Genomic DNA, 20,529 nt, shown 5'->3' with positions numbered 1-20,529 from the left:
CAAGAGAGACTCCTCTCCCTAAGTGAACTGAAAAAGATTATTATAGAAGTGGTAACCTGACTGAAAATCTCAAGGGTTGTTATTTTATGTTGTCAGTGGAAGAAGGGAGAAAGGTGGGGGGAGGAAAGTGTTCTGAAGCTTTGGTCTGAATTTTTTTTTCCTTTCTTTTGGGTCTGTTAATAAACTTCTTTATATTCTTTTAAGTTCTGTTCCTGCTTTTCTTTTTCTCCTAATTCTTATCTCACAGAAGGAAAATAAGTAAGTAATAGATATTTTGAACCAAACCACTACACTTTATTGGTGTTTCTGCCCAGTTTACAAACTGAACCCACTACAAGAATGAAAGGTTGACAGGATTATGGAAGAGGAGAGCAGAGTAACTTTACAAGAAAGACACAGGTATAGAGTGAACTGCAGAGAAAATAGAGATGCAAGAGAAGAAAAAAGAAAAGAAGAAAGGGAATATAGTGAAAAAACATACAAACATATATAGTGAAAAAACATACAGAAAGGTACATACAAGGAAAATGTGGTAGGAAAGGAAAGCTCATGTTTAATTGTATTTATATCTGGTATACAGTGAAGGCATGTCAGATTTGATGTTATCATTATCTCTTCTTCTAATATTGATTGTTGACCTGAGGAAATCCCTAGTAACAGGTCATAACTCCCTTGTACTCCGTGCTTGTCCCAGTGAGATACTAGAAAATCTATCCCTGGGTTTTTTAGGAAGAAAAGCCAGTGATTTACAGTCTAGATTAATTTTGATGAAGAAAGCAGGGAGAAGAAAAATTCTTTGACAGCTGCTATCAGGTGAGGCTGGCCTTCTCCAATGGGCTAGGCTGGGTCAAAGCAAGGCCAAAATCCTGTAAGAGCTAGAATAAAATGAGATGGGGAGAAAGCAAGTCAAAAGATTTCCCACTGCTTTCTGCTTGCTGAGGTTGAGAAATAACCCTTACTGCAGGCTGAATGGATGGGGGAGGGCATGACAGCTACAGCAGCAGGAGTCTTGCATGACCAGAGTTTCACTAAGTGAAAGTCTGGTTACAGCTGGGGCACATGTCATTTCTTCTCTAAGTCTTGCATTTACCAGCCAAGTCTTTTACAGAAGCAGCTGCAGGAAGCTGGACAGGCTTTTATCTTCTATTGTCAGTTTCTGGAAAACTTGAATCCTTGCTTACATGTACTTCTGCACTTCATTTTTCAGGTTGTATTTCAGAACTGCTGACTTCTTTCCTTTTGAACAGTCTGGACAATAAGATGACAGGAAAAAAAAAGGCAGGAAGTGCAAATTTTAGACAGAAACACCCTACTGAAACTAGTAGTTCACAAAACAAGTCTAGTTGAGCTCAGCTGGTTTTTTATCCCAAATCAGTTTGTTCATCTATAAAATTAATAATACAGGGAGAGCAGGCCAAGAGGAGAAATTATTCTATTATGTATACCTCAAATTAGCAACTAGAAAAAGGCAACTTTTCTTCAGAAACCAGACATGAAAAAAGATTACACTTCACAGGTGTTTTGCTGTAATATCTCCCACAATCAGACCTTTCTCTTTAATTGCAGTAAGTCCGTGTCTAGTTTTTGTGTCCTTCTCCCTGTCCTCCCACCTTGCATGTGCTGGAACACTCTCGTTAGCTAAAGTTGCCATGTAAACTCAAGTATAAAGAACATATTTACTGAGTGGTCCTGTCTAAACTCCATGAGTGCTTCACCCCTTGACTTATACAAGAATTTAAGAGGTGTTGCCTGACGTCTTTTCCACAGTCAGTGCATTTCTTTTGAACACATTGTACCTTTGGGGGTGGAAAATGGGAGATCCCACGGAGACGCCAAGCAAGGGACCAATGGCTTCTGGTTTTATAATTACTCAACAACTGAACTACAATTACCACAGCTCAGGGAGATAATAATAAACAGAGCTGCCATCAAATTAAGTAATGTGCTTCCCATATGTCTGCACTTCTTTTATATGCATGTGTAAGCGGAGGGAGAGGGGCAGGGAGCATTCATATCAAGTGATAAATAACAGCCCCTGGGGGTTCTTGGAAAACAAATGAGATAATTATGGAGAACCTAAGTATCATTATTATGATTATTTATTATTAAAAGCTATGCAGTAAGAAAAAACAGCATCAGGTGATTATGGCTATGTACATAGAGAACTTTCAGCATTTAATGTAAAAACTTCCCTCATGTCAAACCAATAATCACCCTTTCAAAATGATGCCACAGAGAGTCATATATATGGAGTGTTGAGTATAAATCTTTTGATTCCCTGCTGTAATGTGCAAAGTGTCGCCTCTCACATGAAGGTTGCTGCTGCAGGACCTTGTGGCAGCTGAAAAGCACATGTTGTGCTTCCCCCACCTTCTCTTTCCCCTTTCCTTACAGTTTCTCAAAATCTCTCTTGATAAATGTCTTCAGAAAAATATTTTATGAGGTGCTTACCTATAAAAATATATCTTTCAAGGCCATGTACACAATGAGACCTTAAACACTAACCACACACAAGAAACACCATTCATTTGGTCCAGCATGGAGATGCTGGAAGAAATAGAAAGCCGTCAATGTTCTGTCAGAGCCAAGGTGGAACATATTAGCAGTTTGTTGTGACTTGATGTTATTCACCTGCTGCCAGGCAGGGGAGAAGCCCCTCGCAGATGATGCCCTTTTATTTAAATGGCCATTTGTGCCTCAAAATATACAGCCTGAAAACAGCAGCATGTGTGATCAAAGATGTGGGACAGCTTCCATATGAAGAAAAACTACATATGCTTAGACTCCTTGGTGAAAATGAGGGAGTGTTCAAGGTGGGAGATGGCCCAGGTCTGATAATAAATATCAGGAATAGTTTGAAGGAATTACTGGGATTTTTTTTTAGCATAGCGTAGGGACAAGCTACCAGGTTTAGAGGAAACAAAGCCAAGTAATTTTTAATCCAGCACACAAATATGCTGTAGAGTTTATTCTCACAATTCATAGCAAAGGTGAGGAGTAGAAGTACTTCCAAAAGCAGAAGAAGGCAGAATTAGCAAATCCCATAGCCAACACCTTCACCTGTGCAGTGCTTTTTAGTAACTCGCAGAAGCAGCAGTTCAAGTATGACCCAAAGGGAAAAATTTTCTTTATAAATCCCTGGGACATGCTTCTACTGTATTTAACATTTCCAAAATATTATGGCCATTATAGTCCCATTTCAGGAGCAGCTCATTACAGATTCTCATTTTTATAAAGTATGTTCCATTATGTGTTGGGTTTGCATGGCCTGGTTTTTTGGGGGGCAGAGGATACAGGGGTGGATTCTATGAGAAGCTGCTGGAAGCTTCCTCCATGTCCATCCCTGATGGCTCCAAAGACAGACGTGCAGCTGGCCAAGGCTGGGCCAATTAGAGATGGTGCTAACACCTCTGTGATAACATATTTAAGAAGAAAGAAAAAAGTTGTAATTATACAGTTGTAGCTTCAGCAAGAGAAGAGCAGAATGAAAACATGTGAGAGCAGCTCTGCAGACACTGAGGTCAGTAAAGAAGGAAAGGGAGAAGGTGCTGCAGGCACTGGAGCAGAGATTCCCCTGGAGCCCATGGTGCAGACCATGGTGCAGCAGCTGTGCCCCTGCAGCCCAGGGAGATCCATGGGGAATGCAGAGATATACCCGCAGCCCGTGGAGGAGACTCAGAGTGGAGCAGGTGGATGTCTGAGAGGAGGCTGCGGTCCAGTGGGAGATGCGTGGAGAGAGGGGCCCTGCTCCAAGGCTGAGCAGCCTGTCCTTGAAGGACTGCACCCCGTGCAAGAGTGACCCACGCTGCAGCAGTTTGGGGAGGGCTGTTGACCATGGGATGGACTCACGCTGGAGAAGTTCATGGAGAACTGTCTCCCATGGGAGGGAGCCCACAGTGCAGCAGGGGAAGGACTCCTCTCCCTGAGCAGTGGGAGAAGCCACAGGTCATGAACTGACCATAACCCCCATTCCCTGTGTCCCTGTGCCACTGGGGTAGGAGGCAGAGCTGAAAGGAGGGAAGGGTGGGGGGAAGGTGTTTTCTGATTATCTTGTTCTGATTTTGCTAGTAATAAATTCAATTAATATCTCTAATTAGAGACTGTTTTGCCCAGGATGATATTTGATGAGGGATGTCTCCCTTATCCTTATCATTGTTAAATGGAAACCTTTATTAAATTTTCTCTCCCCTGTCCAGCTGCAGAGGGGAGTGAGTGAGTGAGTGGCTTTGGTGGGTGCCTGGCATCCGGCCACGGTTAAGCCACTACACATTGGTTTTAGCATGTTTTCTATATTACACTTGAACCTAAGCAGCCTGTGATTGCCTGAGAGAAGCAGCTTTATTTACTGTTAGAGCTCTTCACTTCAGAAGAAAATTTCAAGATGTGTGACTTTCAAAGGAAGTCAAATATCAAAGCAACCTGACCACATGTACCCTTCATTCCTCCTTTTCAATATATTGTGAATACTCTCCTAAGTCCTGAAGTGGTTTTTTTCCTACAATAAAAATATTACATCTTTTTCCCCATACTAGTGCACAATCTGCGTGCTCACATCGAATCACAAAATTGTAAGATGTGGCACAGTTACAGCTTGATGCAACATAGCAGCTCAATTCGCCATTTTAGGTGAAATTATTTCAGCTATATAAAACAAGGAAACCTACTGATGAAGCAGATGAGGCAGCAGATGTTTTGTCTTTTCTTGTTTCACAGGACAAACAGCAAAAAAATATTGTCAGCATGGCATATTCTTAAATATAGCTGATTCTATACAGCCACTGCCCTTTGCATTGAGTTTTGTGATGCTGCTACAAATTGCTGCCTCAGTGCCGCATAGTTTGTTTCAGTTGATCTTTAGTTTGAAACAAATAATATGGCAATATCAAAGAAAACAGCACACAGAGGAAAAATGGAAACGGCACTGCAAAGGTGCTATTCCCTGTTCTACTAACCACAGAAAGATCCTTACACTTTTGGGTTAGAAATGTATCCAGTTTCAGGCAGGGAGAGAGCAGCAAGGTCTAACATGCAGTAAGTACTTGAATCTTATTTTGATGTTTTTAAGAAGACTGCAGTGAATTAGATTTTTTCAGGTCATAAGAGGAAGAATAGCAGCAGAAAGATGTTAGACTTGCTTAGAAATTCTTGGCTTTCACTTTAAGGGAGTTCATCTACTGTAGTACCAATTTGCTTAGCTCTAAAAAATATGTAAGACATTGGCTTGTTATAGCCAGGTGCAATTTGTCTGTTGCATTTGTGACTTATTTGGAGGCTTTCTTTGACATGCAAGCTGCTTATGTTAGCTAGAACACAGGAACAAGTCACTTGACATTTTGCATAAATATTTCCCAGTGCCTACCTGTGTTTCTTGGAAGGAAGTGATTAGTGCCTTTGCCTTGGATAAGCCACATTAGCTGGAATAGCAGCTGACAGAAGCACTTTTGCTTTATGTGCGCAGAGTATTGCCTCATGTGTCCCAGGAGCACTAGGTCAGTGCAGGGGAGTTCCTGGTCCACCTACTCCAACCATAATTACCTTTTACGGAGCTATGTCAGACTTGCTTGAAAGTCACCTTTTTTCCTGTCAGACAGACCAAGTGTGGTAGGGAGCAGATGAGGACTTAGACGGCAGAGTTAAGACTCCCTCTTGCACTCCTCTGTCCCTTTTTCAGGTACTTCTGTCCAAAATGTAGTGTCAACCTTACAATGCGAATGCTTCTCTAGTATATCTTGTATGATGTCCCAAAACCAGGATATACTCTTTCAATTGTACCATGAACTAATATCCCATATGCTTTCCACTACCAAAATTAGGCCTTGTCGTTTAGAAGGGTTAACTAGATGATTCCACAGCTCTTCCCAGGTCTAGCTCTCTCCCAACATTACATGTTGAATAGAGGCTGTATTTTCTTTCTGTGCTTTTACAGATGTATGCTGTACAGTCTAATATTAGATAAAATTGGAAGTTCTATATATATCATGGCTTTCTGCTGATAATAATAAATCTAGGGTCACCTGCACAAAATCAGAGCATTCCGCTTTTGGCAATCTTCATGCTACAAAAGAAAGAGAAAAACGCCAGAAAATTATATCATGCATCTACTTGTACATATAACAGCACCAGTGGCAAAAAGCCACATTCTTGCCCCTCTGTATCTCCCAGACACCTAGCTTTCAGTTATTTCTTTTACTGTGTGAGACTGCAGAGATATATTTGTAATACAACAAGCTCTTTGAAATTTTCCAAGTGTGTGCGCATCTGCGAGTAAACATAGGGTAGCTCCTTTACTTTTCCTCTTTGCATACTAATCTGTTTTACAAATGTTTTAAACACAGCATGGCAACCCTTGATGATAAATTCATGGAAAAAATATGACCTGTGGACAATGACTAATGTCCGTCTCATGCATTTCTGCCCTATATTCTGTCATATATTTTGCGGGGAGAAATTATCATATGGATTAAGTTAGTAACACTCATCCTCACATTTTTGGGGAATGCTTCCCTTTAAATCATATCTCTTTGGACCCTGACAGGCTTTCACACCTAGTCTTATTTCATGCTGGAACTTCCCAGGGACACATTAGTTGTGCTTCACAAATCACCATGTTTGCTAGTGAATGAAACACTCTAAGCAAGCATTACTTAAATCTTTGAAGGAGCTGGGAGCATTTTACACTTCTGTTGGTGGTGAGTTAAAGGGTCTATCTCCTTGAAGCTTGTACCATATGTTTTGTTCCTAAAGCAAGTATCTTAATAAAGTAGTCACAGAAGATTTTGATTAGTGTAAGATTCTCATGATATCTTTATCTCATAGTATCTTTCCTCTATAGTTTTCTGCATGTAGGTTTTTTTTCCCAAGGGGTACTAATTAGGGATCCTAATAGGGGGTTTTAAGCAATTGCTTTCTTATTTTTATTCACTAAAAATGTGTCTCTTCTCTCCAGTTTAATATATTTCTCTCATAGAAAATAAAATACATAAGCAGCAAGTGTCTCTCCTGTATACATAGACTATAACTTGCCTGATGTCAAATATCAGACCTGTATGATCGTATCTAAATGGGGTAAACGAAATTACTTCTGTGAAAGTATGACGTTTTTAATCTGGAAATGAACTTTGAAATAAACTAACTAACAGAAAATCAGAATCAGAAGTCTCAGAGACAATAGAGTCTTTGCAGAAAGGCATGACAGCTTATTTCCCCTCAGATAGGTTACTATCATTCCAGTGGCCATGATTTTCAAAACCCTTTTGAGACTTTTGGCTGTAATTTTGTGGGCCTTCAAAGAGTTGAGTGTATCCAGCCCAACTGCTGTCTTTATAACACAGGTAGAATAAACCCAGGCAACACCAGTAAGCAGATATTCAAAGTAATGTTATCAGGCAGTAACCCTGAGAGTATGAGACAAGAGCCAGGCTGAAGCAAATCTTACCAGCTCGAGGAAAAATGAAATTAGTAAATTAAATTAGAAAATTTGGCCAGGAGCCCATTTATTCCAACTCATTGTGATGCATTTTCAAGAAGACTTGAAAGAAGTCTGCAGAGGTGGTGCTTGTCAATGGTGTTCTAGTAAGAACAAACATGGATCTTGCATTCCATGAATCATTTCTTGGACACTTCATTGCAACATCCTACGAAATAGCAGAGCACCATGACATAAGGAAATGCCATATAGCCGCATCATTACAGGATCATCCAAACCAATTTCGGCTAATTTTGCGTGTCTCTTCTCCAGTTTTTAAGCTGTCTGTGCAGAAGGTGGTGAGGTTTTTTTCAGAGGATTGCAGCCCTTGTCCCTTAGTGCAACAAGTTATGTCAGCTGGCTGTTGTTGACACAAACTTCCTACACAAGGGCACAAGGTCTTTTAAGCTACTTCTGTTCTTGGAGGAGAAAGATAAATACCTCAAGAGGGCAGTAAATCTCATCTGAAGACAGGCAAACTCTGGAGCTGCTTATCTACTAACCATGAAGGCAGAGTGGACTACTGACTTACAACAGAGAGCTATGTTTCAGACAGCTAAACATGAAGTAAATTTGGCCTGCATCCCACTGCGCACCCAGGTAATACAGTAGGGACAAAGGGGTGGGTGTTCACACCCTGGCTTCTGCATCCAGGCAAGGACAACTTGAAGGCAGGCAATGATTCAATTTTGCAAGGAAGACAGTTCTCAACATTTTCTTGTGAAATTATCGTGTCTCTGAAAAGAAGTACAGAACCAAGCTAAAAGGCAACTGTATAAAAACAGAGAGCTAAATCTCTGGTTTGCACAGATAAAAAAAATATCTGATCTTTAAAGAGGGCTCAGATTGATGAATTTTAGCAATTAAAATGCTCTTATTTGGTGTCAGTTACATTCCCTGCACTGGATAAACAATAATGACCTTCAAACCTATTTGCATCTTTAATTTTAGTTTTATTTATTTGAATATAATTGCTCACATGCCCAAAACTAAATCTGTGAGCTAGGAGGCATAAGCATGGTGTTAATCTGGGAAAGCAGGTAATCAGCTCAGTAAAACAAATGAAAAAGAAGAGAGAACAAATCAGTGCCACTTCACCAAGAAATCTGGAAGTTGCAGAAATATGCTTTGGGCTGTTTGGTGTGTAAACTGCATGGTCATTGTAAACTAGCATACAGCATAACTTTCTGTCTACCCTTAAACACATTCTTTGTCACCGTAACAAAAGCCACAGCTGTAAGCAGTTTATGCTGCAATTGCTTGATCAACAGCCATTGGAATAAAAGTAAGATGAGTCCTCCTTTGTTGCCTCAACAGCCCTCACCTCTGCTACAAAAACGCTCTTTAACTGGCAGCAGACGGGCTTCTTCACAAGTGTTTCTAATTCAGCTAAACATCTTGATAGGAAATGTCATAAATTACACATATGAGACTGTCAGTAGAATTTTCAACAGAAGTAACATGAGTTCATATTGAAATAAAATGAGAACCTTGGACAAATTTCTGAGCCTATAAATGTTCAACTTCACCTACAATCCCACTCACAAAGACATTTGGGAAAACTTTGATGATCCCAGCAAACATGTGATTGGTGAGAGAGGGAGACTCATAGACTGCAATTTCCCTAAATCTTGCACTGTAATCTTCTTGCACTTTCCACAAGTGATTCCACTTAGGCTTTTCAGAAGTGATAAAATGTATCACATATGAGCTATTGTGTCCATTTCCTGAATACTCATCTCAGTCCGGAAAAAAAATTCTCTTTGCACTTTGATATTTATTTCCAGGTGTACTTATTTCTCTGGTAGGCATTTGAGATCTGGGTGCTGAGAAGATGCATGCATGTACTTAACGTTATATATGTGAGTACCACCATTGATCTCAGCAGGACTACCCTCTGTCTGAAGTCAGTGAGACTACTCATGTCTGAAATTGGGCAAGTAAATTAAACCCTTTCAGGATCAGGATTAAAGCAGACAGTTTTTCCCTTTAATAGTGGCGAATGAAAAAAAGTCTGGTTTTCAGACTTTCTTGACACTTCTGTTAATCAGAAAACTATTTCAGTTCAGAGACTAATTCTGCTCTATTTTTCCTGCAGTTGTGATTGGCATTTTTGTAAAACCAGGTTCTTGTTTTAACTGCAGAATCTGCTAACTTTGAAGTATTGTATGCTATCATGTAGCCACATTTTAGAGGTGTTGATTGGTTTCCCGAGAAGTTAAGTACGTCGACTGCATGTGGTTCTTTTCTATTTTATGGGATTCATATGCCCCACTACTCACTTTTATGCCTCTGGTTCTTCGTTAAGGAGTGTGATTAACATCTATCATTGTCAAATTTGCATTGAAATAGAAACCATTGCTTTGAAGCATCATGGATTTGAACTCCATGTTCTGGAACTGATGTGATTCTACACACACCACTCATCCTAACACGGTTTCAGGTTAAGGCCAGTTGCTGCATATCTATAACTCACAGTTTTATCCACCCTTTTAACCTCTCTGGAGTGCTCCTTCAAACCTCTGCTCTTGTGCTTTGTCTTGTTGGTCAGCTAGGCATTCTCAGTAAAGTACAGCCAGGCTTAAGCAAATGCTGCTTTTCCTTCCCATAACATCAGCAATAAATATAAAAACAACTAGGCAATTTCAGTCAACATATAGCTTATATTAATCAGAAGGACAAGATTTAAGAAAAAGGAGGTTATAAACCAACAAAAATCTGTACTCATGTCCACCTTAAAATAAGATGGGATACCCAAGGAAAAGCCTGGTTTCTTCACACTGCGAAGAAATGTGAGAAGCAGTTCAACAATAGTCCTGTGGATGGAATGGGATGTTTTTGCTGTCTGTTGTGCTCTCCGTGCGTTCATAAGGTCACATTTGGTTACAGTCAAAGAAGCAGGGTTTCCTCAGATAATAACTCATATGTTGCAACCTCCACTTCCAAAGTGTTTAACTCTGAGATGTCCTACCTTTACTACATACTACTAAGGTTTTCTGCTTATTCTACCAGCAGTCAGCAATTAAGTACAGATATTCAATCAGCAACCATTCCAGTAACCCAAACACGAGTCAATAGTACCAAACTAAGCAACAAAGTCCAAATATATGTTTAAGTATATGCATTTATATGTATCATTCTGTGGCTTGTAATGCTAATTCTAATTTCCTATACTTCTCTCTAGCCAAGAGTTTCCTTTCCCGTGTTCACAGAGAAAATTATATCAACTGCATAATAAAGTCATGATGGCATTCTTTAGGAGTAACTGAAATTGGATGCTCTAAAACCATAGATAAATTGAATTAGACCCATTGCTGTGAAATTGCTGAATCAAATACCAGCTACAGAAATGTCTCCATTTTCACAAGAAAAGGGTCTGGCTAGTATTTTCTTGCCAGTCTGGAAATACTCAGCCTGAAGTGATACTTTAAAAATTGTGACTTTTTTCCTGGTAAATAACATTCAGGGAGATCCCAAATTACTTTATATAATGGGTTCATATAAAAAAAAGATTAAAAAATTTTAAAACTGTTGTCTACCTCATTACTATTTTCAGTACAGTCCTTCTCAATGATTATTGAAACAACCAGCATGAGACAGAAAGCAAATCCAGTGAAGACAGATGGATTGGTAGAAACAAGTCAAGGAAACAGTTTTAGCCTGTTTCCTGAGGAAATGTACTTTTATGTGCCTCTGTTCATCTGCCTGTTTGTACCTCTGAGTACTGCGACCTTGCCATTGCTTGTCAGTTTTAGCCAATGTGCAGAGGACATGATGCAAAATACTTTCATGCATCTTCTGTAAAGAGACAGTAAAATAGTGGGGAGAAAGCAATGAGTCAGAGGCTACAGGCTTTATTTAACCCTGATCTGTCCGCAAGGAGTCAGATGGGTGAAAGATATGAATATCCCAATGAGAGAAAAGAGCCTTGGTCAGTGTTTATGCTTCAGAAGGCACCAGACAACTCAGCTTTGAGGCATAAATTCATAGGTGACCTATTTTTCCTGTTTTTTCTGAAACTACTTTTTGGTCCATCCATTAATTATCTTCAGGAAAGCTGATCACTAGCATCAAGTTTACTGCAACAAACACAGAGGCATGTACAAAGTGACTCACTGGTGAATGGTTGGGAATACACTCCTACACAGCTTTTAAATGTTGCTACACTGTTAGTGATTAGAATTGTCATAATAGTACTTCAAAATTGCTTATGTTTTTGCTTTTTACCAGCGATTACAGGAAAGATTCAGAAAATGCATAAAAATTTTTATTCCTCTTCCAAGGAGGCAAAGAGGGCAAGAGGTGCCAGGGACGTGTAGAGATGAAAAGAGATTTCTTCTACCTTCTCTTCAGTTTTGTCACCAAATGACAGCAGGTCCTGGAGTTAGTAGTAACTACTACAAAAACAGTAGGAGCAATTATATTAATAATTAATAAATATACCATTACCTGAGAACTACACTGGGAAACAGAGAACCAGACATCTTTACTGACATAACTCAGTATCAGAGCAAATAATAGGAGTGAAAATGCTCACCTCTGTCTCACCTTCTAAACAATAGGCTGTGCTCTTTTGTGCTTATCCATGTTCTCAGCTTTATGAATACATTCTATATAAAATTGCCAAATCACCATATAGTTAAGCAATTCCAGGTTCATGTTACAGTTTGCACTGTGGTTGGAAAAATATTTTCAAATACTGCTTGAACTTACAATAACTCTTCAGAACTTGTTTTTATACTTGACTGTGGCCTTTTATCTCTTCCTAGTGCAGACAAGGACCTGACTCCATTAATCTGCAACTGATTTGTGTGATGGCAACATTTCCAGCTGCACAAGTGCTGTAACATCTACACCTAAATTAGCTCATGAGTCAACATATCTAGCTGGGTTATTACATGTATTGCATCCATTATCTATAAATGAAATACAGCTGCGTTGTCTGTTGCACCATTTTAAAACATCTACTTAACGAGCCTTAGAGCTCAAAAAGATTGGGAGCATTTGATGACAACAAATACAAAAGAAACCTAATCTGGTCCTGTATTATCCAGCTGTATTTTTTTCTTCTGGTAGAACCTAATCAGGTGTTTACCATAAATATGGGCAGTACTTCTAGTTTATTTGCTAAATAGGAGTCGGACACAGGAAGCATGCCTGGGTCACAGTCAAAGGCTTTCTCTTGCAAAACAAGGTCACCCAGGTCTTTGTGACAGACACTTGAATTAAGAAAAGCTTTTTTTTCCAGCAGTTCAAGATCAGGCTGACATTTTGATGGATCCTCCTTAATCTTTTTCACATTTTCTTTCACTAAATTGGGCAGCATCACCATGGCCTAGCAGTTTCCTCATTTCTGGGAGGAGGGAGAGGATGGGAATTATGGGAAGAGGGAAAGATGGGATTGGGGGCTGGGAAGTTGTCTCCATATTTTCAAAAGTTGAAAGAATCTCCAGAGGGCTCCCAAATTGCCTGTATACTTCCTTATGTGCAGCGTGTCAGACACCTGTTTTCAATTGCATTGACAGATCAGAAGATCCTCCTCCTTGGAGTCTGCAAGCCTGGCCGTAGCATATAAAACATTCCATGCATATGGCTGTCATTTCAGTTTTCTTTGCAAATGATTTCTGTTCTGTGTGTAGGTGAGAGGCTTGTTTGAGGCCTGCTTACATCATACCTATGGAACTTGATCCCCACTGTAGGAAATGCGTACAGAGGGCATTTGTTTAAACTTTTGGTCAGTGGGGGTCATTCTCATTGTAAATGGATTTTCACTCATAAACTCTGTGAGATTAGTTTAAGTCCTCACTGGAGACCCCAGCTTTACAGAAACCGTGCCACATGAAAGCAAGATGACTTCTCATTTGAGCTTGTCACCATGCAACTTCCAGATGCCAGCACATCAGCCAGCAGCTTTTGTACAACTAACTGTCACAGCTGCAGCAAGGAGGGCTGGGGAAATTCCACATTACAAGGAGCTGTGATACATCCATTCCTGGGAAATAGCTGTTTCAAAGAAAAAGTGGGATCACCAGAAGGAAATTGACCCTTTTGCTCACATGAAGGTGGCCTTATTGCTCCTTATTTTGTAAATCCTAATGTCACAGACCTGGAGATGGAGCCATGCTGTTGGGTTAAACCTGAGTTCAATTTCAAACATCCACATTTGTGGGATTCTAGAGGCTAGAGATTGACCAAGTTCATCACTGAGATATAGTTTGGGAATGGAGATCAGTCACTTCCTCCAAGGAGGTGGAAGGAAAGGAGTAGGAGAAAAATGTTTTTGAAGGATGGGTAAACAGTGAGTTAAGCACGTTGTTCATTCACAAAATATCACAATAGACAATGAACTTGACTGAGGAAGCAAGTTATCTCCTTTTCCCCCAGGGAAGTACATAATATGAAAAAGTGACCCAAGAAGATGAGTGTGGCTCAGTGAGCAAAGAAGCACCGCTGTGTGTGTGTCTGCCACACTGCAGGGTGTGGCTGTCCATGGCCACTGCAGCTGCCCAGCAGCAGCACCCTTCAGTGGCACCCCAGGGCCTTCAGGGAAAGACTGCTGCCATGGTCCCCTGAGGCCATGGCAGGAGGAGGCTGTACCATGCACTGAAGTCTCCTCATGGACCTGAGATATCTCAGAGCCCATGTCACAAAGCAGGTGCCTCCAAGGCAGAAAACTCCATGCTACCAGCTACAGCCCCTGTGATGGTGTCCAGCCACCAAACAGCTGAATTGCCATCTTGTAAGCAACCTTTTTCAAACTATTGGAGCCTCAAGCTGGTGGGGCCAGTGAGGGTGTGTAGAATCGCAGAAGATGAGGGGCTAATGTGTGTGCCCGAAACACTGACAGCACGATGGCTGTGGAACCAACCGAGGATGGTTGGTAATAATTGTGAGAAAGAACAGGATCTTTCTTTCTTGCTTTGCTTCTTTGCTTCTTTGCTTCTTTCCTTCTTTCTTTCTTTCCTTCTTTCTTTTTCTTTCTCTCTTTCTCACTTTCTCTCTCTTTTTCTTTCTTTCTCTTTTTTCTTTCTCTCTCTCCTTTCTCTCCTTCTTTCTCTCTCTCACTCCTTCTTTCTCCTTCTTTCCTTTCTCTCCTTTCTCTCTTCCTCTCTTTCTCTTTCTTTCTCTCTCTCTTGCTCTCTTGCTCTCTTTCTTTCTAGTTCTTTAATTCTTCTTTTCCCTTTTCTCTTCCTTTTCAGCCTATGCCTTCATCCAAAGCCCACAGCTGTGTGCTTACATAGTAGATCAGCGACTAACATACCCATTTCCATGCCAAGTGTGCAATTTACTAATAAAACTTGGTGATATTTTTGTGGGCTCTCTGATTTTAGTAGGTCTTTTTGACCACAAGCATTTACAAATTTTGGGTGCTTCCATTCCCCTAAGGGGATGAAACACCACAGGGGGTGCAGAAAAAAAACAGGCCAGGAGGAAGAAGTACAAGAGAATCTAGATGTCATACTCCAAAATCAGTCAGAGCAGACGGCCAGCTCAGTGGCTTTCTCCAGGAGACAGGTGGCCTCCCACTACCTGCCCTAAGCTTGCCACTCACCTCACTGGGTGCCCAGGCCTCTGCTAGGACCCTGGGGTTACTCAGGGTCCCAGGCCTCCACAGAGTGGCCTGGGGTGCCCAGGAGGAGACATGCACCACCAGTCCCGGGATTCCCGTTTGCACATGGAGGAGAGGGCGAGGGCCGCTCTCCGGGGTGCTCAGGGAGTTTTTGTTTATAGTATCAAACCATCCCTGACGCTTACATTCCTCTGGACAAAGGCTTTCACACTTGAGACCCCCAGTGTTTTCCTTCCTATTATCATGATTACAGAGCATGTAATCCCCTTTCTCCTCTTTTTTTCCTTCATTTGATCTGTCAGCAAGGAGCTGTTTTCTTTGCTCCCCTGGCCACTCTGCCCCTCCCAGCCCCAGCCATCTCTGGAAAGCACACGCAGGCACACATGGCCTTTACTGTAAGGCATTCCTCAAAGCAAGAAAAAAAAACGAGATCAAAAAGTCACAAGTGTAGCAGATGTCAAGTGGTCCCTCAAGACCTCTACTTAACCCCTTCCCCAGGCTTTGCTGGACATTAACAAGAAATCAATCAGTAAGAAAAGCAAAGCTTTTCTAAAACTTTACTGTGTTTTATTACAAATCAGGGGTCAGTTTATTTATCCCAATGCCTTGCCCAACTTCAGGAAACATTTAATGAACTGGCTTAAAACCCTGGCTATGAACACACTTTCTACTAATTAGGGTTGTTTATGACTTTATGTAATAAAGTTTGACATTGCGAACTGTGAACGCTTTTTACAGTACTTCCTTCTCTTTCTATCCCTGAAATGTCATCTAAAACCAGGTGTATGAAATGTCTGTGCAGCAGTTAAGCAATCAATGCCTCTTATCTAAATGACAGAGATGTATGGGGCATTTAAACCCTAATGATTATAAATGGGGGAGAAAATAAGCGTGGAGGAACTTTTCCATCTTTTTCCTCTAAGTACAGTATGCCTTGCAAATTTATCATATTCTCCACAAGCCACCTTAGGATTGCCTATTCCTTACAAAATGAAAAATTGCAAACTGTTTTGCAGAGGGAAAATAACTTCTCAAATTGCAGCTTTGTCTGCAGTTTGGGGAACACTGCCCAAGTTAAAACTGAGGAAAAAAAAGTAATAAAAAAACAGTGAGTCAGCCTGAAAAGGTAGAAAACTTTGAACAGTTTGTTGGAACAATCTGTTGAAAAATTATTTCCCTGTGAGCACAGTGGGTTTTCAAAGTCTGCAGAAGACTGGAGAGGAGGCGGCAACAGTTCTACCTATGTATTTTATTCTGAATCAGTTTTGGTTTACAGCTGCTGGTTCCAGTTCTGAAATCAGTTTTACCCTGGCAGACCTTTTCACCTAGGCAGAGATCCTGTGAGGGCTTTTCATCTTTGCACAAGATGTAACTCCCCCAGTTAGATCAGATTGCAGGATCAGGGCCTGAGCATGAATACATCCAGTCCTCACAGGAAATGCGTGGCTCAGCCAAAGAAGTGTAACTCAAGAAAAAGCACTCTACTTCATGTGGAAAAAACAGCTTCACTGAATATATAAATCTCTTGCATTCTGTCACTGCAACCAGCATCTGCAAGCAAAAGTGACATTTGCTCCTTCTCTGACATGCCAGTTCTCTTCCAGGATCATCCTGGAAGAGTAAAATTACAACCAAATCCTGCACAGGTACAGAAGTCTGTAATTATGTCTCTTCATGCATGACTGGCATCTTGATTTTGTATGATGCAGTTTGATCTTTATCTGCCTGATTAGAGGCAAAATGAGAACAAGAGCATGACCTTCATCTCTACCTTTCCACCCCCAGCAGACTGAGGATTTTCAGCCCATGGTCTGGCTTATCACTGGTGACCCAGCCACTTTCCAAGACACAATAGTGGAAATTTGTTCAGGCGTGTCCAGGAGCTGCAGCACATGTACACTTTATCTTTTCATGCATCACAGCCTTATGCCCTTGGAGGACATGAACTGCACCAACACACACACACGAACACATGCAGAGTGCATTCACTGACAGATCTACCTTCAGCAGGTCTGCATAAGGCAAACCCTCTTCCCTTCGTGTTTTCTTCATGACTGATGCCCTCCACTAAACTCTGCTTGTGTGCAGGATGAGGACAATGAATTTCACACATTGAGGCATATACTGGGAGACACATCCAGACAGAGAACTGAAGGTGGAAACCTAGAACGTGTGAGCTAGCAAGGATTAGATCCAGCATTATGGACCCAAAACTCAAGAGAGTACAGGGTGACATGCAAAAGGGGCAGGTCAATGTCAAAATACAAAATCTTCAGCTGCAGTAGGTAAAAGGACACACCAGGCTCAAGGGTATGTAGAACGGTGTATATCTCTGCAAACATTCACCTTTTCATGAGCTCTGGGCTAGGGTTGACAATTCTGGGATACTCAAATTAGTTATAAATGTGTCTATGGATCCAAGCATGGACATAGACTGGATTTTCAAACCAGAAGTATCTGTCTATCTCTTTCAGAGGTCTGTAAGTACCTCTGAAAATCTGGCCCTTAACGTCTGGGGTCTGTGGAACATGGAGCCCCATTACTGAGAACATTCAAAACACTTCTATTTAGGACAAGCAGGGCCAAGTCTTGTTTTCTGTATTTTGTTTTTTGGTTGGGGTCTTTTTCTAAAATTGTTCTAAGGACATCTGAACATAGCTGGGATTCTCAGTGCAATGCTTCATGTAGCATTATATATTGTTCACTTAGCTCCTGTAGCTAAGGAGTATTTTTCTGTGTCATTTATAGATAAAATACTATCAAGTAAAGTCAGTTTCTCTTTTTTCTTGATTTCCAAAGAGGATAAAAATATAGTGCAGTTGCAATTAATCTTTTTTTTATAAAAGATGTTTTACCTTTCTTTAAGTACTTCCAGTATGGCATAAGGGGGGAAAAAAGAGAAATAGTTTTCTCTAGTGCTACAGGATTTTTCTCTTTAATCAAAAGCATTTGATGGCTGAACATTAATAACATGTTTGTCAGTAACAGTAGTCTGGTTCAAACACCGTTCTTTGAACTAGAGTATCATATTTGGGTACATTGCAAGTCCTCAGTGATTTTTACACAGCGTTTTATTTTACCTTTTCCTTGTGTCAAGAGATTCAAGTTACATGTGAACTGACAGACAGATGCAATAGATCCTCTGCAGAGAATAATGGTAGGCAATGGGTTTTGTAACTTTTCAAAGTGGACTGCTATATTTCAAGTGTCTAACCTGGTGATGAATCTGCTATCATTTACCATTAAATGCTTTGGTCTCTGCTTTCAGATATGCTTTTTGTTTCAGCCTTGTCATGAAATACAAAGAATGACCAGTTTTGCTTTTATTAAAATCCATGCCAAAACTGTAACAAGTTCCAGGACAAGCAGGACAAAACCCAAAATAAACTTATGAAATCATGTCACATGGCATCTTAGCCATAACCTGGAAGAGATATGATTGTCATGAAGATCTTCCACAGCCATCAAAGTCTGGAAGGATCTCTAACTTATTATGTCTGGCATTTGAATGGAAGCAAATAAATATTTAACAGTTTAAGAAGATGTAGGCGTTTGTGCCAGATCCGCACAGGGTATCAGGCTTTGATCTTTGAAATAAAAGAATTATTCTTAGTTGTCAGGAAAAGTTATTAATTTTTTTTTTTTAATTTTTTAGAAGGGTGGGAAATTTTACAAATATTTGAGAGAGTTTGAGATATTTTTGGTTTGTCTAATGTCTCTGATACTGGCATATACAATGCAGAGAAACGACAGATTGATGGTCACCACAAATATCAAAGAATATCACCTGCTGGCCCAAATATGGCATACCCTTATGGTGTCAGATTCTACTTGTGCTTTTTATTATGGTTTACTTTAAAAGGTCAGAATAGACTGAGAATCCCAATGAAATTCAATCTCTCCATTTAACAAGGAATCTAGTAAGATGCCTTGAATAGGATAGGAAAACTGTATTTTGAGGACTGGAGTAATCCCAAAGGAATCTTATTCGGGCCACAGATGAAATACAACTGACCTGATACTTTATTCATAGTCAAGCAATATTTTACTTCTTATTTTTAATTAAAATTGTATTTCTAAGTGTTTCTATGTATAGACATAGGATTCGTGAGAGACATCATAGAGTAGTAGGAACAGTGGTAAATTCTCTTTGCACAATGTTTTATATATAGATATAATACAACAAAATATACCTGTCCAAACTCAGGAAAGCAGAAGCCTTTAACAAAAAATGCACTTCTACAAGTAGCAATTTATTTGCCCACATATCTCCTCTGCGAGATATATGAGGAACAAGGGAATATGATCTCATTGAAGAAAGAATGGTTTCCTCATCCAGATTCCCGTCAGCACGCAAACCGTAGCCTCACATTTCAGAATATTAGATTCAGTCCCACAGAACAATATGCCACACAATAGTTCTTCGTCAACTCCTCTTTACCAGAATGCCAAGAAGCTGTCCCATTTAACACTGTGACAAGATAATAGCTTCACATACTCTTCTCCTACCTCTGATGGAGGTGTTTGCCTTCAAAACTAGTTGGCTTTTTAGTGTACGCATGAAAATATCTGAAAAAAAGTTAGAATCTAAGACAAATATCTCCCAAATTTTAAACACCATTTCTACTGGGGGGGGAAAAAAATCATGAGTTTGGTTTCCAGTGTGCTTGCTTTCCTTCACCTGGGACAATGTCACTTTCAAGAGTGGAGAGAGGACTTCTTTCACAGATAATCTTTGCAGCCTAGAATTAGTCCTTAGACACTGTTTATTTTTGACTCTAGTGAATGCAGTTAGTCCCCCTGCTGTCATAACCACCAAAACTGCATGCAGGTTTTTCCAAAGAAAGACAATAGTCAGGTCCTGTTTGCTGGGAAGTAGACCCATGACTGCTGACAAAATAAAGGCAGCCCTGAGAAAAAAAGTTAGGTTTTAAAGTTACACGTGAGATTTCACTTTTCAGCACACTCTGCAACAAAAAACAGAACCATCAGAAATGTACGTGCAATAAAAGGCAATATGTTCTTACAGCGTCCATCATTTCTGACAGGAAACCTACAAAACCCATATCCCTTTTCTCTTTTCTGCTCTCCGCCATCAGCCATTCCCTTCAACCACAGGTGAAAACCCTTGAAGTGTTCTTGAATTATTTGCTAGCATGTGCTGCCAACACCATATTTTTAGGAGAAATGGTTTCTGAGAAGCAGCTTCTGCAGCAGCCTCTCACCCTCTGTGAGAGCCCCTCAGGAGGGTATTCCTCTGCCATGTCCCTACATTAACATCAATGAGATGATAGGAGGAGTGAGATCAGGAGATACTTTAGACTGCTCTCCTTGGCTGACATACTTCAAAGCAATCCTAGACTGAAGCATTAGGATTGTCTACTGAAAAATGTAATTCAGGGAATTGTGACCAGGTCCCTCAGTCAGCTTCATGCTTTTCCCTGAACTGTCTGAAATCTGGCGACAAGTAGCAATTCAGTCTACTGTGTGTGAT

This window comes from Corvus brachyrhynchos, unplaced genomic scaffold, assembly GCF_000691975.1.
Source record: "Corvus brachyrhynchos isolate BGI_N302 unplaced genomic scaffold, ASM69197v1 scaffold467, whole genome shotgun sequence".
NCBI lineage: Eukaryota > Metazoa > Chordata > Aves > Passeriformes > Corvidae > Corvus > Corvus brachyrhynchos.
Note: the sequence above shows the minus strand (reverse complement) of the source record.